At 40.1% G+C, this 22,132-nt stretch overlaps 1 pseudogene; it reads left to right on the forward strand.

The window, feature by feature from the left end:
* Window positions 1-13,850: 13,850 nt before the first annotated feature.
* On the forward strand, window positions 13,851-14,619 carry LOC147433370 (uncharacterized; annotated as a pseudogene).
* Window positions 14,620-22,132: the final 7,513 nt, after the last annotated feature.

The following is a 22,132-nucleotide window of genomic DNA, read 5'->3' on the forward strand; positions in this document are numbered from 1 at the left end:
CGGGATGGATGCAAGACATAAGAAGTGGTCTGGGAGATGGGATGCATTACACTTGCTACATGATGCTTCAATTGACTCCCAAGTGAATGAAGCTTTTCTACAATGCCAATGTATTATGGCTTGGGAGAAATCCGGTGGGTCACGCTTCATACATTACACCACCCATATTGCCCCCAACTACAAAACCATGTTCTTCACTGAAAGAGGAAACCGTACTCACATTTACATGCTTGAGCCTCTCCCCTTGTCGGTGATACACACTATCGTAGCCATTCGGCTTAGCTCCCATTTCGTTCAATGCAAGATAGGGCGTTGGGGCAATGGAGAAGAGTCAAATTGAATGTGCACATTGTGCTCACTGCAAGTTCAAGAGTCTAAGTACCACACACTACTAGAGTGCTCCGCTTTTGGTCACATCCGAACTTGATTTTCTGACATTTTCAGCCATAACTTAGACCTACACATTTTCCTCTCCCAGCCAAAGTGTGGGCTCTCCATTGCGACTCTCATCACCACAAATTTGGAGCATCGAGAGTCACTCATCATCCATACACATACTAAATCACATGTAACTTTGGTCCTATAGGTCATATAAAATCTCTCTCTCTCTCTCTCTCTCTCTCTCTCTCTCTCTCTCTCTCTTTGTGTCACTCCCTCCATCCATATGTATTATCCACATGGTCAAAACTCTATCAATCCGTTTGTAAGTTTTATACTCTAAGTGTGTGAGTTTTGTCCACATGCTCAAACATTAAGCAAGTACCTAGGTGTATCCAAGTTACAATAATGTGGAGTTATGTGGACTAATGCTTTATTGTTGTATGTTTTTATAGACTCCCAAATGGAAAAGAAAGATAAAGCTACGAAGAAGGGGCTTGAGGTGATTGATGGGGTTACTGAAAAGTTTTCATATTTATGGTATATTGATGTCTATGATCTACAAGGACAATTACAATCAGATTTGGTGGGTCAAAGCATGGTTTGGTGGTACAAAAAGTAGTGTCCTTGACACAACATATGCTTGGTGATTCTTGTGTGTAAAAACCATGGGCATTTTTTTGGAATTGGGGATGACAAATAAACTTCTTTTTTAAGTGGACGCTTTTTTACCTTTAGAAGCATGCAATCCTAAGAAGAGGTGGGGGGTGATGGCGGCGCCGGGGGGTTGGGGTTACAGTTGGGAGCTTTCACTCCAGCACCTCTTTCTCTCCCTCCCTCCCTCACACGTCCCTCTCCCTGTGTGTCTCTCAGTTTTGAACCTTCTCTCCTTCCTTGCCGCCTCTCTCTCTCCCTCCCTCCCTCGCACATCCCTCTCCCTGTGTCTCTCTCTCAGTTTTGAACCTTCTCGCCTTCCCTGCCACCGAGATGCTGTGTTCAAGAGATCTCTCTCTCTCTCTCTCTCTCTCTCTCTCTCTCTCTCTCTCTCTCTCTCTCTCTCTCTCTCTCTCTCTCTCTCTCTCTCTCTCTCTCTCTCTCTCTCTCTCTCTCTCTCTCTCTCTCTCTCTCTATTTGCAAATGGATAGTAGCGCAGGAGATTAATGGCTTGATGATGCTCAGGACCTTTCTTTCGATGAGATAGAAGGTGATGCTCAGCGAACTCTCTTTCAACGAGGTAGAAGGTGATGCACAGCTCCTCTCTATTGACGGAAGGTGATGCACAGTTCCTCTCTTTTGACGAGGTACAAGGTGGCCCAAGCAGTTCCTCTCTATTGACGGAAGGTGATGCACAGTTCCTCTCTTTTGACGAGGTACAAGGTGGCCCAAGCAATGTTCAGTAGATGCACATCAATTCCATTAGCACTAGTATTCCAGCTGCATGTACCGGTAATCAGGCTTTTCTTCGTGATTATTGGGCTGCAAAGAAACGCGCACAGAGAAGCAAGGAAAGACATCCTAGGTCTGCTCTTGGATTACGGGAAGCCAGGTCAAGAAAGAACATTTGTGCAGCAGTGGCTCGATGTTGGCGCAAGCAAACAGCAGGGATTGCAAAGAATGAGCAGAAGGAAATATTTCGGCAACTCCTGGACCACCAAAAATTTTCCTTGCTGCAACCATCAAATTTTAGCAAAGTCGAAGACACTGTTGTATCGGGTGTGTGCAACACTTTGACTCAAATCAAGGTCCCTCATTCAGCAAGTGAACTTTTTGTAAAGAGAAGCTCTTTGGCAATGATTCTGAACAATAGTACAAACTCAAATCAGTAAACCAATCCAGAATGGCTAATATCCTGGGGATCCATTGAAGGAATATAGCTGCAACAAGCTCACAGCTAGAGAATAAAGATGAAGATGAAGTGTTGCCATTGAGTGCTTGTGAGAGAAAATTGCCACAAGGAACCGTTATTACCAATGAAACAAGAGATTTGGTATATGCCTTTTGGACATTAGAGAGCAGAGTTTCACCTAACAAGAAAGACATATTCAAGATGAGAATTGGAAGGAAAAGTGTCGTCAAACATCCTATACATCTACTCGACGAATCTCAAGTACCAATAACTTCTAGTAAGTGTATATCTTGTTTGGTGCTACTTAAGGCTTATTTGGTCCAGACAGTACCAAATTTGGTAGTCTGCTGTATGGAAGAGGGTGTTTACAGTACCAAATACTATCTATAAAGTACCAAATTCTAGCTATCGAGTGCCAAAGCCTATCCATAGAGTTTCAAACCCTCTCGATAGAGTACCAATACCTATTTATGTAGTACCAATGCCTATGTATAGAGAACCAAAAACTATTTAGAGAGTACCAAACTCATCGGATACCACCAAAGACTATCTGTAGAGTACCAAATATTCTCTGTAGAGTACCAAATCCTATCTGTAGAGTACCAAAGCCTATCACTATAGGACCAAAGTCTATTTACAGGGTACCCCACACTTCTGATAGTACCAAAGCCTATATGTAGAGTACCAAATACTGTCTATCGCGTACCAAAGGCTATCTATGAAGTACCAAAGCACATATGTAGAGTACCAAATCCGGTATATCAAGTACCAAAGCCTATCTATGGAGTACCAACTCAGATCTGTAGAGTACCAAATCCGGTATATCGAGTACAAAAGCCTAGAGATCGAGTGCCAAAGCCTATCCATAGAGTTTCAAACCCTCTTGATAGAGTACCAAAACTTATTTATCCAGTACCAATGAGAGAACCAAAGTCTATTTACAGAGTACCAAACTCATTGGATACCACCAAAGACTATATGTAGGGTACCAAATCCTCTCTGAAGAGTACCAGATCATATCTGTAGAGAACCAAATCCTACCACTATAGGACCAAAGTCTATTTACAGGGTACCCCACACTTCTGATAGTACCAAAGCCTATATGTAGAGTACCAAACTCATCGGATACCACCAAAGACTCTCTGAAGAGTACCAGATCCTCTCTAAAGAGTACCAGATCCTCTCTGAAGAGTACCAGATCCTATCTGTAGAGTACCAAAGCCTACCACTATAGGACCAAAGTCTATTTACAGGGTACCCAACACTTCTGATAGTACCAAAGCCTATATGTAGAGTACCAAATAATATCTATAGAGTACCAAAGCCTACCGACAGTACCACATCTACGGTACCATATTTGGAACTTTTTAGTACTGTTGAACTTGGGTGCACGTCTGTCCACAATTACAGTACCAAATTTGGTACTTTTGGTACTGTTGAACTTGGGTGCACGTCTGTCCACTATTACAGTACCAAATTTGGTACTTTTTGGTACTGTTGAACTTGGGTGCACGTCTGTCCACTATTACAGTACCATATTTGGAATTGTCTAAAGCCAGTTTTGGCACTACTGTAGTAGTGGAATTTTACCAGTACCATGAAGTTGGTTTTTTTCTTAATTGTTTTGTTTTTGTGCCATAGGTTGAGCTGTACCAAAGATTCAAGAAGGCTCGCCCAACAGTGGTAGTGTCTCTTAGATGCTTCGAGGCATTGAAGCCATACTTTGTACGGATGTTGAAGGACAGAAATACCTGTTGATGTGTGGTTCATGTGCAGATGCTCTATTTCAAAGAGGCCCTCAATAAAATGCGGCAAAACAAGTTTGGGCACCACGGGAAAGGTCACCTTTGCACTTGCTCCGTTTGTTGCAGAGGTGATGAGAGAGGAACGTGTTTTGCAAACCAAGCAGTGTGTCAGCACATCACCGTTATGTGGGAATCCATCATGTGCCCAAAGCCTCCAAATTGTGAATACCATGCAAAGAAATGCTTGATGGGGGACTTCTCACAATGTGGAGTACGGAGGTTGACATTTTGTCCCGATGAGATAGCAGAGGATAGCAAGGAGGTGTTTGTGAAGGTTTTCATGGAGGCTAGAACAGGACAGGTTCACGAAGGTGAGAGTGAGAAGAAGAGAAAGGACTTGATTGTGCAACGGATGAAAAGTGGGACTTTTCTAAGCCTATTTTCAGCCCATCTGACAGGATTCATTAGGCACAACTTTGTCTTCCGCTGGCAAGCCCAACAATTCAAGGACTGTTTGCAAAATTTTCCTAGCAACGTTGTAGTATATGTTATTGACTTTGCGGAGAATTATTCCTTTAAATTTTAGAATGAAATTCAGTCAATACATTGGTGGTCTACCCAAGTCACAATACTTGTGCACATCACTTATTTAAGAAATGCAGCAGGTGGTACACAGAAGACGCTATACTTCTACATATCAGATGATAAGCATCATGACACATTGTTTGTACAACATTGTTTCTTGCTGCATGACAAGTGGCTGAAAGAACGAGGACATTCTCTGCAACAACATTGGGTTTGGTCAGATGGTGCTGCTTCACAATTCAAGGCGCGTAGACCTTACTATTTTGTGGCCAAGTATTATCAAATGACAAGCTTGCACATGATGCATAACTTCTCTGCATCCGGCCATGGAAAAGGTGAGCATGATGGGGTAGGGGTAGTCATCAAGAGAACTTTGACACATGAGGAATTGAAACCAGATGGCTGGCGTATGAAATGTGCACCTGATGTTGTCAACTTTTTGAATGCAACTTTTCAGCCAAGAGAACAGTCTCAAAGGTGTAATACGCAAAGAGTCTTTTGGCTTATTGGTACGGATGAAGTGCAGTGCAATCTGCAATGGGACTGTGAGCCCATCGTTGGATTCCGCTCATTTCATTGTGCTGATGGCTATTCATAGGACAACCGCACCGCCATACGCTTTCGATCACTTTCATGCTTTTGTGATCAGTGTATGCGTGGGTTGTGGAGAAGATGCAGGAACAGAATGCACATTGAAGAATGGAAATATGTTTGCATCAAACCATTTCCCAGAGTCCAAGGATAAAATTAGGGATGAGAAATCAGATGACGAGGAGGAGGGTGGAGATTCAACATCGATTCCGACAATGAGCCAAGTGTCCAACTTGCCACTATATGAAGGATGCCCTGAAATGTTAAGTGGCATGCTGTCCATAGGGGATAATTTTGCAGTGAAAGCAGTTGAGGCAAACGAAGACTTCTACATTATCAAATGCACAGAAGTGTTGTACTAAACGGTGAAAGCACAAAAGGATAAGTGGCATAACAAAATTGTTACAGGAGGGAAGGTTGTTGAAGGCTTCTTTTATGGCCAAGTTGAAGGAAAAGCTGATGCATACCGGCTATTGGATCACACATCTCCGGTAATGATCTACTCACATCTTGTTATGGCCATACGTTTTCCGATGGAGCCTATTGCAGGATCCCTAGGTCAAATTTTACAATACAAGTTGTCTATTGAAGTATATGAGAGGATATACGATAGCATGCCATATCATGATGATGAGAGCGATGAAGGTTCGTCCATGTTACTTGAGGGAAATGAGAAGCCCTGATTGAACAACTGAATCCGGTAGTCAATAGTACCAAATCTGGTAGTCAACAGTACCAAGTGTATTCCGCACTATGTGCTTTTTAGTGACTGAGTCAACTTGATTTTTTGGCCCTAAGATTTATATGTTCTCTCTATCTAGTTCTGTGTTAGTATGTTACCTTTCATTACATTACTGTTTCAGTTGTCCTCACTATATGTGCATTAAAGTACCATATTTGGTACTTTTTGGTACTGTTGAACTTGGGTGCTTCTCTGTCCACTATTACAGTACCAAAATTTGGTACTTTTTGGTACTGTTGAACTTGGGTGCACATCTGTCCACTATTACAATACCAAATTTGGTACTTTTTGGTACTGTTGAACTTGGGTGCACATTTGTCCACTATTACAGTACCAATTCGGAACTGCTTGAACTTGTTGTATCACTTATGGTTTACTTTATTGCTCTATCTGGTTCTGTGTTGGTATGTTACCTTTCATTACATTACTGTTTCAGTTGTCCTCACTATATCTCTACTTTTTGGTACTGTTGAACTTGGGTGCACGTCTGTCCACTATTACAGTACCAAATTTGGTACTTTTTGGTACTGTGTTGAACTTGGGTGCACGACTGTCCACTATTACAGTTACAAATTTGGTACATTTTGGTATTGTTGAACTTGGGTGCACGTTTGTCCACTATTATAGAACCAATTTGGTACTTCTTGAACTTGCTGTATCACTTATGGTTTACTTTATTTCTTGGTATTTTTCAGTTTTTCTATTCGTATTTGATACGACCACCTTGAGAAATGTCTAGAACTACGTTGATAACATGAAAGGTATGCCAAACATAGATGCTATCTGCCTCAAAAATTAAAATGTTGGGCAACCTGGTTAGCTCCAAGAGGTTTCAACGGAATTAGTCAGAGTTTTCAACAGTAGAGATCAAGATACCAAGACAGTTTGAACAAGAAAAGTGGTTTTCCATTATGTATAGTATCGGGTTACAAAATTCCACTATTTACATGATTATGAAAATCTCCTACCTCGGGGGATCAAATTTGTAGGAGTACCCCTCCATCTGTATGAAGTAATCAATAATGTACCCAGAAATATCGTCTTCAGTGTTAAAGACTGGGTTTTTGCGAGTGTACAATGTTTGGGTACCGATCCCTTATCCACCCTAGCAACCAAGGCAAAACAAAATCCAGCAAGTAAAACGGGTAATCGGTTCCTACTACCATGGGATTGTATGATCGGATTGCCATACAGTTTTAATGGTCATTTTTAAGAGACTTGTATCTACAATCATCTACAAGAATAGTGTTGCTGGCATCGTACTTCGGGTGCCTTGCCCACAGCGTCCGTAGCTTCTTCAGGAAAACAGGCTTATCACCCATGTGTTTGGGCACAACCGGCACCTCTAACATACGGGGCCGCCATATTTCACAGTCCTCTTGGGAGAGAATATCTGCTAATGCCAAAAAACGAGGTTAGAGGTATGAGTAACTTATGTCCTGCAACATTCAAAACGGGCATGCTTTACCTGCAAAATATTTTTTCCTTCTATGGTTGGGGAAGCACGCGTTCACCATGTGTAACAGTTTTTCCCTTCTATAGCAGGACCACAACACTAGGCTGGCTTTCTGTTTAAGCCGTAGGATGAACTGCTCCGCATCCGGCCTTACAAGACAAATTATATCCTTTTGGAGATAGACTACCCGTGGCGTGTTCTCCTTTGGCAGGCACTCAAGTTCCTCAGGGACTTCGTTGCAACTGGTTAGTAGCACGCCATTAAGATCAAGCACAATCATTCGCCCGCGTCTAGCAACCACATCAGGCTGCAACAATGTGCTTGTCGGTGTCTCGTCTAGCCACCAACTTACTACAGCACCAACAGACATAATGCGTGGGGACAAATACACAGTGCAAACATCATATCCAAAACAAAAAACTGGTCCAAAAACTACCAAATTTGGTACAGTATTGCACAAGTGATAAGGACTATTCGAAACAGCAAGTTCAAGAAGTACCAAATTGGTATTGTAATAGTGGACAGACGTGCACCCAAGTTGAACAGTACCAAGTTTGGTACTGTAATGCACATATAGTGCGTACAACTGAAACAGTAATGTAAGGAAAGGTAACATACCAACACAGAACTAGATAGAGAGAACAGATAAAGCTCAGGGCCAAAACATCAAGTTGACTCGATCACTAAAAAGCACATAGTGCGGAATACAACAGATTCTCATTGGCTACAATTTGCATGCACGGGATAATTGATCACGGGCACGATTGCGCTTCTTTCTCTGCAAACAAAAAAGTTCCTGCAGGGTCACGGAATCAGGGGAATCACCTCTCCGCTTCGAAACAGCATCGGCAGCAGTAGAGTCAACGCCCCCGTTGGTGCTGTCCACAACAGTATCATTCGCAAGTTCTTCTTCCTGCTCATTCTCGGCCTCCCTCCGATCTTTGTTTTCTTTCGACCCCTCTTTGGCCTCCCCTTCACTCCCCTTTGTGGTTTCCACCCCCTCCCCAACACCCCCCTTCGTGGCTTCTTCCTCCGTCCCTTTGGGTTCTTCCTCTCCCTTCTTGGCCGTTGCATCATCGAGCTTTGTGTTGGCAGCATCCTGGTTTTCCTCCGCATCCAGCTCCACAACAACAGGGACTTTACCTTCCTCCTTGTCTTTAGTCTTTTTACCATCTTTGGCCCCCTCCTCACTTTTACTTTCGCTGTCACCTGTCTTTTTATCATCTCTAGCCTCCTCCTCACTTTTACTTTCACTGTCACCTGTTTCCTCACATCTTTTCCCCGTCACATTGTCTTTCCCTACAGAATTACCTTGCTTCAGATCATGGAGAACATCTGATATCTCCCTTGTCACCTCATCCACGTCCCATATTTGACTTGCAGTCGAATTTGTGGCATGTTGGTCAGCAACTTCAGCATCCTGCTCCTCTGCAAACACAAAGAAAGACAGCACATACTAACTTGTATGAAAACCTCACTGAGTTGCAAGTGCACATATGTATTCAAAAATGCACACATACTTACTCTTGACAACTTGAAGCCCCCTGGCCCAGGACTTTGCCAAATTAGAGATTACCATATTACAACCCGGCTTGACACACTGATCCCTGCTTTGTAACAGAGCACTGAAGCACAAGGGATGATACTGGTGTCGGCACTCTAGCATGAAGGTTCCGACTACATGTGCGCACTCTAAGGGCTCACCGCATGCAACACACATACCAAACACCAGGATCACATTTACCGAATCATTAACCTGGGGCCTAGGATATAGCAGGAACCTCTTCCCAAGCCTGATATAAGACAACATCTCCTTCACAAATAGGGTATGCTCTTGACCTTCCTTCTATTTTTTCTCTAGAGTGTCATACTCAGCCTGTTGACAACCAGCGGTCCCAATTAGTTTCAAAAACTACCAAGAAGTCATACCGAGACTGGTACTTCTAAGTATTGTACTACCAAACAGAACCCAAACTACCAAAACTACCAAAAACTACAAAACTCGGGAATCATATAGTACCAAAAACATATAAATACCCTCAATGCAGAACTAAACTACCCAAACCTTATCAAAACTACCAAAAGCCACTTTTTGCAGCACTTTCAAATAGTACCTAAAAGTACCAAACTACCAAAACTACCAAAATCAAACTACCAAAAGCCACTTTTTGCAGCACTTTCAAATAGTACCTAAAAGTACCAAAACTACCAAAATCAAACTACCAAACAAGCTTTTTGCACCACTTTCAAATAGTACCTAAAAGTACCAAAACTACCAAAATCAAACTACCAAACAAGCTTTTTGCACCACTTTCAAATAGTACCTAAAAGTACCAAAACTACCAAAATCAAACTACCAAAGCCACTTTTTGCAGACTTTCAAATAGTACCTAAAAGTACCAAAACCACCAAATCAAACTACAGAAGCCACTTTTTGTAGCACTTTCAAATAGTACCTAAAAGTACCAAAAGTACCAAAACCACTTTTTGCAGCACTTTCAAATAGTACCAAAAGTACCAAAACTCCCAAAACGACCAAAATCAAACTTTCAAATAGTACCAAAACTACCAAGACTACCAAAGAAACACTTTTTGCAGCACTTTCAAAAACTACCTTCAAGTACCAAAACTACCAAAATTACCAAAATCAAACTACCAATTACACTTTTGCAGCACTTTCAAATAGTACCTAAAAGTACCAAAACTAGCAAAACTACGAAAGCTATCGGAATAAAACAACCTTAACACCTTTTGCATCACTTTCAAAAAGTATCTTAAAGTACCAAAACTTCTTCATAGTACCTAAAATACCAAACCATAAGACAGAAGGAAACCATAAATTACCTAGAATAAAAACAGTTCTACCATAAGTACCTAACACTACCAATCCCACCAAACCAAGCATAAACAATTCTATCAAAGGTACCTAACACTACCAATCCCACCAAACCAAGCATAAACAGTTCTACCAAAGGTACCTAACACTACCAATCCCAGCAAACCAAGCATAAACAGTTCTACAAAAAACTCCCAAAACTACCAGCACCTGTTGCTCTAGAATCTCCTTGTCGAGCAATGACATATCTTCATTGATTCCGTATCGGCGTAGCGTCCTTCGACTGGCAGCCAAATCAGCTTCTATCACATTGATTTCTGCGTCATCGCTAGTGTTGGCCTCTCTCAGTGTTTCCAACTGGGTCTCATATTCCTTGATGTCGTCCATAATCTGCTTGACAAGTTTATTAGAACCCTCCGCCCTCAAGAGTGTTTCCTTCTTCTGCTTCAGAGACATTGTCAGCTCTTTCAGCCTATCAGATACCCCCACACATGTCTGAGGGACTCTCGCAACCATAGCTTCAAGGTCCGCAATATAATCAGGTGTCTTCTCCTCATGACGCTATGGGGGGACTTTCTGTGTAGGGGCCATACTACCGACTGGCGTAAGTCGGGGCTTCTTGGTATTTGACGGGTGGCCTCCTTGGGACGCACTGTTTGCCTTTCGCCAATTCTCAACCTTCTTTTCCAAGCCTCCTGGTTGGGAGGAACACATGTTGAGTACACTCTCACCAAACCTGGCCCATGCAACCCTGTGGCCCGCAGGGTCCTTTGTGGCTGCATGACACTTCTCATATGCAAAACAGCGGGCAAATTTTGTAGTGATCTCCCCACATGATGGTGGGGCTTGGTACACCTTATGAAACAGGAACCTGCATTCATCCTGAAGCCGTGGTTGCACGTGATTTAAGTAAATATTTGTCTTCTTCTGGCTGGAATGCCTGAATACAGCGAGCCACTGGTCATCGGGGATGAGCCACTGGTCATCGGGGATGTCATCTTTCGTAAGATCCTTTGGTAGCACCCCCTCTATGTTCAATCATTACTCATCATGAAGCTCTTGTGCTGTATAGCAGAACTTTGTCAAGATAGGGTACTCCTACATCTTGTTTTTTCCTGCGATGTGGAAACAACACGCAAGTAAAGACATGCCCTCATTCCAGCAGTCCAAATACCTGATTATTCACCCTATATGCCTCATTTCAGTTGTGCAAAACAAAACACATGGAATAAAATGAATGTATCTCATTCAGGTGACAATTGCAAAATTCAGTTGTGTACAGAGCCAAATTTGATAGTGGTTAGTATCAAATTTGGTACTCGTTAGTACCAAATTTGGTACTAGCCAAATTTGGTTATGCTGACAGCCCTACTGAGCTTCAACTTTGTGCTATGCTCATGCACAACATATACTGATTTTTGCACTTGCATGCATGCAAGTTAGCAATCTAAAGAGCAGCTTATCCATGTAACTTTGTAACTTTTCTAAACCCTAAATTCCTAAGAAAATCCCAAACATGCACATGTACTTGCTGCATGCAAAAAAAGCAAATGCAAACCTCATCAGATAAAAGACATGCAGAAGCTTGCATGCATGGAGAAGAAAATGGTAAATCACCAGAAAACGCAGAGCTTTCATAGCACCTACATTTAGATGTTGTAGATGACCGTGGAGTCTCATCATCGGCAAAAAGAGGCCCAGGCTTAAATGAAGTCTCCATGGACACAGCAGGTTTCTCCCTCTCCACAAAGGAATCCCCCTTGCTAGCCCTCGTATTTGGGGTGTCAATGTTCCGAGGGGTTTTTGCATCCATTGTCCTCTTCTTCTTCTTCCCATTGTCCAGTGACGCTTTGGCTGCTGATTTCCTCGCTGGCGTCCTCATCTTTCTGATTGTGAGTAGCCAGGGGGCTTGTTACCTGCAACTGTAGTGGTTTGCAGAAGGCGTTGTAGTAAGAGAGCAAGGCAGAAACTGGAAAATGTGTTAAGCAACTGCGCCACTCACAAACGCAGTCTGTGATGGGACTTTTGGCACGGTTTCAAAACACCACTCACATTACTTATTGCCCCACCCACATTTTCTTTCACGGAAAGTTTAAATCATACACATTTCCCTCATACCATTCTTTAACATAGATGAAAAAAAAGGTTCCCTCCAAAGTGTGGACATATGTAGAAGTACCAACCAGGTAGAAGCGAAATAGGTCCTTTTTTTGTACCACCAAACCATGCTTTCACCCTGGTCTTATTCACAAAGAAAGGTGAAACATTAGGTTTTGAACAAAATGGGGTGATACACAATATTGCAGAGGGATGTGCTCGCAAGGAAGGGGTTCCTTGTAATGATATTAAGTTAAGGGACAATAATACGTGCTACAAGCTTGACCCCATGGCCTTTGATGCTGCATGGATGTGGGTTGAAGACAATTTTTCTCAAAAAGATATGGGTAGGATTTGTCTGAGGATATCTCTTGCACACAGGATGTTGCCTTGGCATTTCAAAACATTCAACACAATGAAGAATTCCGCTCTTTAGCAAAAGGAGATGGTGGCCGCTTGAAGAAAAGGCAAAAGCTTCATACATTGCCTCACGAGGACAATACTAGGAAAGAAACCTCTATGAACTCTGTTAACTTGAAGGGTCTGGAATCTTCCATGGAAAATGCACTTGTTGTAAGTGTGGCCAACACACTTGTTAATGACTTTCCTACATCCTCAAGTCTTGCAATTTTGAACCCCAAACCACTTGTTACTCTTCACATCAAGGGTGTAGAGATGACGTTTGATTCCCCGGGGTCAAGCAACAAGAAGGGTAAGCAAGAAGAAATGGGGTTTCACATATTTGAAAAGCTCTTTCCATTTGGGTTCACTTCACAATTTTCCATTCCCATTGGTAAATGTGAGAAGGCACCTCCACTTTATATATATAGAACCCTTGCATGGGATTATGTGGAGACATTAACAAAACTCTTTGCTAGTAATCCTATGGCTCCTACAACCTCAACTTACCTAATGCCTTACATTAGGAAAAATAAGGAGTCAAGACCACTTACAAGCAATGAGGTCAAGGAATCCATTTTGAGTACATACTCTTATTGAATTATATATGGTCTACATTCTATACATGCAGCAAAAATCTATATCCAAATCACAACACCGCGTTGCATGGCAACCAAAAAATTTTATGCAACACAGAATGCTAGAATACTTGCGAAATGTCCATCAGCAATGTGTATAGACTTATCTCGCATGACAAACAAAGAATCACATAATGTCATGAAGAATGCTCCTTATATTGAGCAACTCAAGTAATTGAGAGACCAATGGATGGCATTTTGATCTCCATCAAAACCTCAACAAGGACTTCCCAAGTCTAGCACGCTACGGCTACCTTGGCAGGTAGAGCATCACACACTACCTTTTTTTCTTTTACAAAATAGCATGTCTGTGATGTTTCTTACAAAGTTATTGTCTATATATGTTTTCAAAGTTTTGTTGTTTGCATTGGGGATAAATGGGGATCAAGGGACTATCAAATGATAGTAAGCTCCCAACAAGTATTTGATGGATGGGTTTTTATAATGAAACAATATGCCAAAGGTGATTTATTATCTCAAGCAGAAAGACCTAGAAAGAAGGGAATACAAGCATCATCGGGTACCTTTCGTTGCTTGATGGGGCTAAAGGATGGAGAGATTGATAGGTTGCAAAACAAAATCAATGAAGGGAAAATATTATCTCTTAGAAATAAGTGGGATAAGCAAGATCTTATAGATATGGAAACAAGGGAAAAGCAGTTAAAGCATGACAGGGTGCTAAAGGAAGAGTTGGTCACACTTTTCAATGCATCAATATCAACCAGCAGCAGTGTCTTGAAAACATGGGAAGAGTTATTTAATGACTACAATATCACAGAGGATGTTTACTCAAATCTTGTAGGTGTTTGTAGTGATTGGATGTCAAAACAAATTAGCACATAAGGCTGATCCAGGTCCACTACCCAATGGTGCAAGAGACATAGTGAATTTCTTTGTTGGAAGAAAGGAGACCCATGAATCTTCTAGCACCTTTCCTTGGTCAGTCTATGCTGTTGGGTATGATTTAGAAGCCCTTGATCTAATATATAATGTGTACAAATATTCAATTACTACTGGTGTAGCTATCTTGGATGCTGCACATGGAGTAGAAGGAATGAATTGGGATTCCTCCAAGTTTGAGAGGCTTGTCTTCTATTTGCTAAGGATGACTAGTGAGCCTAAACAATTCATCCTACTATCTTTTCTTACTCGGAGGAAAATGGCTGCTTTGGAGGATGGTCTTCTACACATGAACATAAAGTTTCAGATGCTTGTTGGTAGCATTAATTTCTTGCCTTTAGCCAACAATTTTACTTCTGGAGCCATAGATACATTTGTGGTGTTAACATTAGTGAGCATGAGCTAAAATTTTGTCAACCTTGATCGCTATGTCAATAATACAAACAAGCCCTTAATATGGGGCAATGCACATATTGAAGTGGAGGGGACTGACAAAGATCTTGATGACGAGCAACAAGTGGCCAAAGCAATAGTGAGAAGGAAGAAGGAAGTTATCAACAAAACTGTGAAGGCATTCAATGACCAACATGAGATTGTCCTCTATGTTTTTGCAGGTGGTCTTGCATCAAAGGTTGCACTCTTGAGTCGAAGAAAAAACATAGCAATAGTTTGCAACTCGAAAGAGCAACTTGAAGTTGATGGAATTTTTTCTAGAGCACATGAAAAGGCTAAAGAAAAGTCTCATCCAAAAGACACCAAAGAAGATGAACCACAAGTGTCTTATCTACCACAGGAAGGTGTAGAGGAATCTAACCAAGATGTTATGGGCCTTATCATGAAAGAGAAAATGAAGGCCACTTCATGTGTTTAGTACCTTGATTGCACTATAATTTTTGGAATTGCAACATATTTAAGTACTTTTTTTCTTTGTAATTTTGGGAGTGATAAAGCCTATGTACTATTTGTTACTATGAAAGTGTTTTCCATGTCTCTTTGTTTCCTTCTCCATCCTTCAGTTTTGTTAATCTCTCTCTCTCTCTTTCTCTCTCTCTCTCTCTCTCTCTCTCTCTTTCTCTCTCTCTCTCTCTCTCCCCCCCCCCCCCCCCCCCCTCAATCCCTCATTTTTGTCCACATGGTTAAAACATTAGAGAGGTTATATCTCCTAGTGCTCTTCACTCTCCCTAAGTAAGCTATCTCTCTCTCTCTCTCTCTCTCTCTCTCTCTCTCTCTCTCTCTCTCTCCCCTCAATCCCTCATTTTTTGTCCACATGGTCAAAACATTAGTGAGGTTATCTCTCCTAGTGCTCTTCACTCTCCCTAAGTAAGCTCTCTCTCTCAATAATGTCCAAATGGTGAAAACTTGGTGAGAATGTCTCTCCTAGTTTTCCCTAAGTGACTAGGTTTTCAAAGCCTCAATGACTAAATTTGGTGCTCTCTCTCTCTCTCTCTCTCTCTCTCTCTCTCTCTCTCTCTTTTGTCCACATGGTCAAAACTTTAGTGCGGATACTTCTTGACACTCTCCTTAAGTGAGTGAGCTTGGTCATCTCTCTCTCTCTCTCTCTCTCTCTCTCTCTCTCTCTCTCTCTCTCTCTCTCTCTCTCTCTCTCTCTCTCTCTCTCTCTCTCTCTCTCTCTCAAGTGTCTCCCTTAAGTCTATGTACTATTTCATACTACAAATTGGTTTGCAATACATCTTAATGGGTCTGTTCTTAACAAAAGTGTCTTAAGGTAGTGGCTCCAATTTGTTGTTAATCATAATCACATGGCAGCAAAAGCTAAAATGGTAACTATTGCCTATGAATTCAGTTTTGTTTGTTTTACACCACTCAAAATAGAGAGTTAAGCTAGGATTCAATGGCTTAAGTTATATTTTTGCAAGTGTTTTATCCATTTACTTAAAAACCCACAAGTTGAAGAAGTGAAACAGAATGATCTTGTCAAAAGCGTTCAGATGAATTTCTAACCATATTTTTCAAATAGTATTTTTCAAATATCAAAATTTGTAAGGTAGTAAAAAAAATTAACCACATGCTCAAAGAAGAATGCAACGACAGGTAGATATTAAGCCATTTGATTAGTCATCTTAGGTATATGAGACATTGCTTACCTCTTGCAGTCATGGTGACATGTTAGTTTTGACCTTATGGTCAAATTCTTTTACTATATTCAATTGCAACTATTGCTTCTTAAAATCGTCTCCTTCTCACAATCATCAACTTAAATGTTTACCAATTGAAAAACTCACTCATAGGTTTTGAACATGTGGAAGAACACACTCACCTAAAGTTTGACCATGTGGAGAGAGTAGTTGTACTTCAAAAAGAGAGTAGTTGACCATGTAGAGAGAGTAGCTATTGCACTTCAAAAAGAAGATACACTCACTCATAGGTTTTGAAAATGTGAAGAATGCACTCACATGGGTTTTGACCATGCGGAGTGAGTAGTTATAGTTCAAAAAGAGTGTCAAAAAAAAAAAATACAAATGTTTTAATCACTTGTTGAAAAGCTAAGCAAGTGCATTTTTAAATGCTCAAACCTCAAACTAGAAACTTCTCCCCAATCAATACATGTGCTCGTTCTGATCACATGGTCAAAAACTAAGTGAGCAAGTTTTGTCCACATGTTCAAAACCTAAGTGAGTGTGTTTTCAAGTGTTCAAAACCCAAATGAGCAAGTTTACTCCACATTCTCAAAACCTACATATTTTGTATTTAACCAAGGACTTTTTGACACAAATTTCATGTTCAAAGATGAAAGGGATTTATTTTTTAAATAGCGTGTTATACCTTCCTTTGTGTATGAGGTGTGAGCTGTCAATAATCAAGCATGTTATAGACATCAACAAGGTGTATTTGTATAAATCTACCTTGTTGAAGAATCCTTGGCTAGACATTCTTGACATAGTACAAAATGACTTGTGGGCCATGATAGTAGATCTAACTATATGTACAAATTATCCTTGGGATATGAAAAAGACATCTACTTGAGCAAACTTAACATCTAAATACATATCTGCCTTATTGCATCAAATTGTTAATGACCCCTCAAAAAATTGTTTAAATGTGCATTGTTGAGTGAAACTATTTGGTTGCAAGGAGAAATTGTAGATGGTACTTTTTGTCAAGCGTAAGCCTCCAAGAAAGATATGATTATGGAATTTTGACTAAGCAATGTCTTTTTGGGTTTTGACTGATATAGCACATGGTATCATGACAACTCCATCGTTATCTGAAACTTCATCAAAGCTATGTGTTATCTTGGATCTTAATAGCCTATTGTTACAACGTTGTTTTTCAAAATCCGAAAAGTTCCAAAGTCTCCAAGTTGGCAAAAATTGGGTGGTTCTTCGGCCAGGGTGTATGCAGTTTCTTAATGCCTTGTTTGATGGATTTTATGTTGGAATTTGGTCAACCGCTTTGCTCCACAATGTGTTGGCAATAATAAGGTGTTTAGAGACTCATGCAATGAAGAATTTTCCTTTCTTCATGATATGGAGTCAAGAAAATTTCCACAAGCATTCAAAGACCATCATATATTGACCCGATAAGATGGGGGTGGAAGCAATGTTTAAACCTCTTGAGTATAGTTGGAATCAGTTTGGAGATGTTTTCAAATGTACAAGGACAATTCTACTTGATGATAGCCCTTACAAGGGATGTCCAAATCCAGTCGGGAATTGTATATTTCCCACCTCCTTTGATGTCAATGTTTCCGGTTCAGTTTTGATTGAAGAAGTTTTGCCATACTTGGTGCAATCAAGCCAATCAAGTGATGCACGTGGGGTTGTCAAAATTTATTGCTATGGTCAATTTGGACATGCATTGTATGAGCAATTTAAGAGTATTATTGATGGTTGGACCAAACCTAGCGATAGTGATGTCTCATCTTCTCAATCAGTTCAATCCAAACGTCTTCGCAGCAAGCATGGAAGATTTGATCAATCCTCTATCACCTCTTGCTTTAAAGGGCCTTCTCTATCACAAGGATTGGTTTCATCAATCACGACCACAACAAAGCATGCTCTTTTTCCATCAAATGGTTCTCAAAGATCGACGCTACATAAACTTCCTTTGACCTCAATTTTAAAGGACATGGAAGCTATGTACATAGCTCAAGAGTTGGGCTATAACAAGAGTTACATAAATGGAGGATCTGTTAAACGTTTCATGGATAGCTTACGAAAATGTATTCCCACCAAGGATGATATCAAAGCCCCATGATGTAAATTCCACTCTGATAGAGTGAACAATGCTAAGTTGTTAAAACTTGAAACTCCACACAATAGATTTCCATCAAGATGCACCTTTGACAACACATTTTTACATTACTTTGTATTTTGTACTTTTGTGATTTCAAGTAGATATACTTGTACATTGGCTTATTTTGTGTATGATTGTTTGGTGTTTCTTAACACCACCTTCTAAAAGAGAAAATAATGTTATGCCCAAGAAAAATCTTTACTTAAGAACTTATCACACTTGGTTGCATCCTTTTGGGTTTACTTGTAATGGTCATAAATGACCTAGATAATGTGTCATCATGCTTCATGCCAAACACAGTTGTCATACATGTTGTCATACATGTTGTGGTCACCCATGTAAAATTTATTGGAGAGTAAACCTCTATGTGTATGAGTGAATTTACTCGTTAAGCATTTTAAAGCACTATGTACACAAACACATTGTCACACATTGCTAGTTGTATGTTATTTCCATCATTTGTTCTTGTATCTTTTCTCATTAGTGAACTAAATAAAAAAGCATATTGTGCCTTCCTTTTTGCTTTGGACATTTCACAATCTTGCTGATATAGTTTGATGATGATTTGGGACAATATGAAAGGACTATAGTAAACAATACGCATGTATTAAGAATTCTAGAGAGACATGACATTTCTTGGGCTTGATCAAATATTTTGGCGTGAAAATTTCTCTCACAATGTCAAACCTACTCAACAATGGATCATGGAGTTGAAGTGATTACTCAAAAAGTAATGCATTTTCAAGTTGCCATAGTAATTTACCATAGTTTGATTTAAAGATCTATGGTATTTCTAAACGTTTTATCTGCAAATTTATCCACATTTATCATAATAAGTTAATGACAGGATTCAAAGATACAAATAGTATCTCATCGACAATTTTTATGGTTGGAAAGAAAATAATGATGACTGAAACACATGGCAAAGTACTATATCGTGGATAAAACTTCACCACATTTACAAAGTGGGAATTAGGAGATTCCCAAATTCTCTAATATGGTGTTCTTTACGTAATAATGCAATTTTAGCCTCATTGCGACTTGCATAAAGACCAGCCGGAATATCCCAAGCCTATTTTGCTCATTTAGCTGAGTGAATGTTAGAAGTAATAGTTTTCTTCACAGATAATGCAATCAATTCATGAGCCTATTCATCTCTAACATCCCAATGAGACTACTCAACCGTAGGCAAAATAGCTCCAGTCACCAAAACCTACAACGTCTTCAACAGAGCCTGTATCCACAGAAGATAGACATTGATCAACATGCCTTACACAACAATCCAAATTCCCTTTGACAAAAGAACATGTTGCATCATGTAATCTCACATTGGGTAGTTATCCCCATCCAGTTTATCATCAACAATAAACATCTTGAAGACGTTTGTGTATTTTCAGCCATGGCAAGTGACTGCACCTAATGTGAAAACTTCCCAAAAGGAAGAAAAAAAAAGTAGGACCAGCACGTGCTATATAGCACAACCCAAAGAATATTTTTAGGGTCCTATTCTGCAAAAAATTACACCAACAAAAATTTTATAGAAGGGGAAAATTTGTATGGACATTACTGCTTGTAGTGGAAACGACGGCCGAAATGAGCCCGAATCAAAATTCTAAGCAGACATAGCTCTTTGAGGTTTCCCCAAAATATTATTTTTGACCTAGTAAAACTCACCAAAGCTCACTCAAATAAGAGAAAATAAGCAGATATGTGTTGGCGATGTTAACGACTATGCTCAAGAGGACATAACCAACTCTGATACCAATTGTTGGAATTAGGATTCTAGGAAAACACGCACATCCTGGAGAATATGAAGAAGCTCAAGGCACACAAAAAAGAGTTTATTGCTTAGTGCACAATGGAAAGAAAACTTAGCCCCAAAATGATGGACGTATATACAATGCACGGGGGAAAAAGCCTTCTTATGAGGGAAAAAATGCCCCGATGGTCCTAAATGGGTTTACACACATCAATACTTATCCTTTACCTTGATGATATGTTCATCGCTAGGAAAAATATCCTCAAGGTGGATGCATTGAAGTCAAAGGTGCATGAAAGTTTTAACATGAGCCAATCATATTTTTGGCATGCACATTATGCCAGACACGTCCAAGAAGATTTTTTGTTTGTTCCAAAAAGAGTTTCACACACACACACACACACACATGACACTTCGGATCTCCTCATAAGTGTTGCTTGAGAGACTAATTTCTTGAGTACACTACTTTAAGGCATAGATTCTACAGCAACATCACAGGGTGGTGAGCGTTAGATCACCGACTGAGGAAATCTTTGCAGCCAAGGCATAGCTTTTAGTGAATGACATTATAGATGGAGATTTGGTTTTCATACAACTATCTATTCTCACATATATGTGTATTTCGCTCTCTATGCATACATGTATACACTTTTGGTCTATGCTATGAGACTTTGGCTCTCCTCAGAAGCGTCTCTTGAGGGACCAATTTCTTAAGCACACTACTTGAAGGCGTAGATTTTTCATCAACATCACAGGGTGGTGAGGGTTAGATCACCTCCTGAGGACATATTTTCGGCCAAGGCATAGCTTTTAGTGAATACATTATAGGTGGATATTTGGTTTTCATAAAACTATCTATTTGCACAATACATGTGTATTTTGCTCTCTATGCATACATGTATACACTTTTGGTCTATGCTATGAGATTTTGATCTCCACTTCACTCCCTACAGCTCATATATAGGCATAGGGTTTTACAAGTTAGTTGGATACAAGTTTTACAGTAGATTTTCTCTCACATGGGGGATTTTATGTGTATTCTATGTAATTATGTATATTTTAGCACGTCTTACGTGTCGTGAGGTCTTTTGAGAGCAGTATCCTCATTGGGATTGGTTTATCTACTTGCATATATATTGGCACAAATTTTGCAACTTGCAATGATTATTCAACTCATGTATCTTATGTTGCAGACACTGCCTATGCACGACCTTGTGGAGATGATTTTGGCTTGATTTTTGACAATTACTCGGTCGTTTCTGAGACTTGGTCTAGAAGATCCCTTTTTGAGTTTGTGGCCCTATGCAAGGTTTTACTGAGCTGGGGTATTCTTGAATGTTGAGATACTTCGCAAATACCTTCAGTGTTACAGGTACCTAGAGTCCCCCTATGTATGGCCTCATCATAAGGTATGTATTGAGGTGGTTATAGGTGCATTTTATTTCATATTGGCAATCATTGATCAGTGACAATTGTGAGATTTTTATGACCCATTTTGATTTCTAGCTAATTTTATGCGTATATTTGTTGTTTTGGATTGAGATTTTTCTCTCAGTACACAGGACTCTATCAAATATTTTGCAAACAGTTTTTCGTAAATCTTGCGTTACACTCGCTTGTATTCCCTCTTTTTAGTTGTGGTTGCTTCTTCAAATAAAGAGGATTACTTTATCCAAAGATTGATGGTACAAACTTCACCATATGGAAGTAGAGTATGTGTGATGTTCTGATCAATAAAGGTATTGTTGCGCCATTGAAAGAGCATAGAGAAGGTGCATATACAAATGATGAGTGAGAAGATCTTGATGCTCATGCTATGGATACTATACGCTTGCATCTTGGTGAGTCCATCTTCTTCCGATTATGGAAAAGACCACTGTTGGAGATATAAGGGACAATTTGT

This window comes from Adiantum capillus-veneris, chromosome 20, assembly GCF_014529385.1.
Source record: "Adiantum capillus-veneris isolate H3 chromosome 20, ASM1452938v2, whole genome shotgun sequence".
Taxonomy (NCBI): domain Eukaryota; kingdom Viridiplantae; phylum Streptophyta; class Polypodiopsida; order Polypodiales; family Pteridaceae; genus Adiantum; species Adiantum capillus-veneris.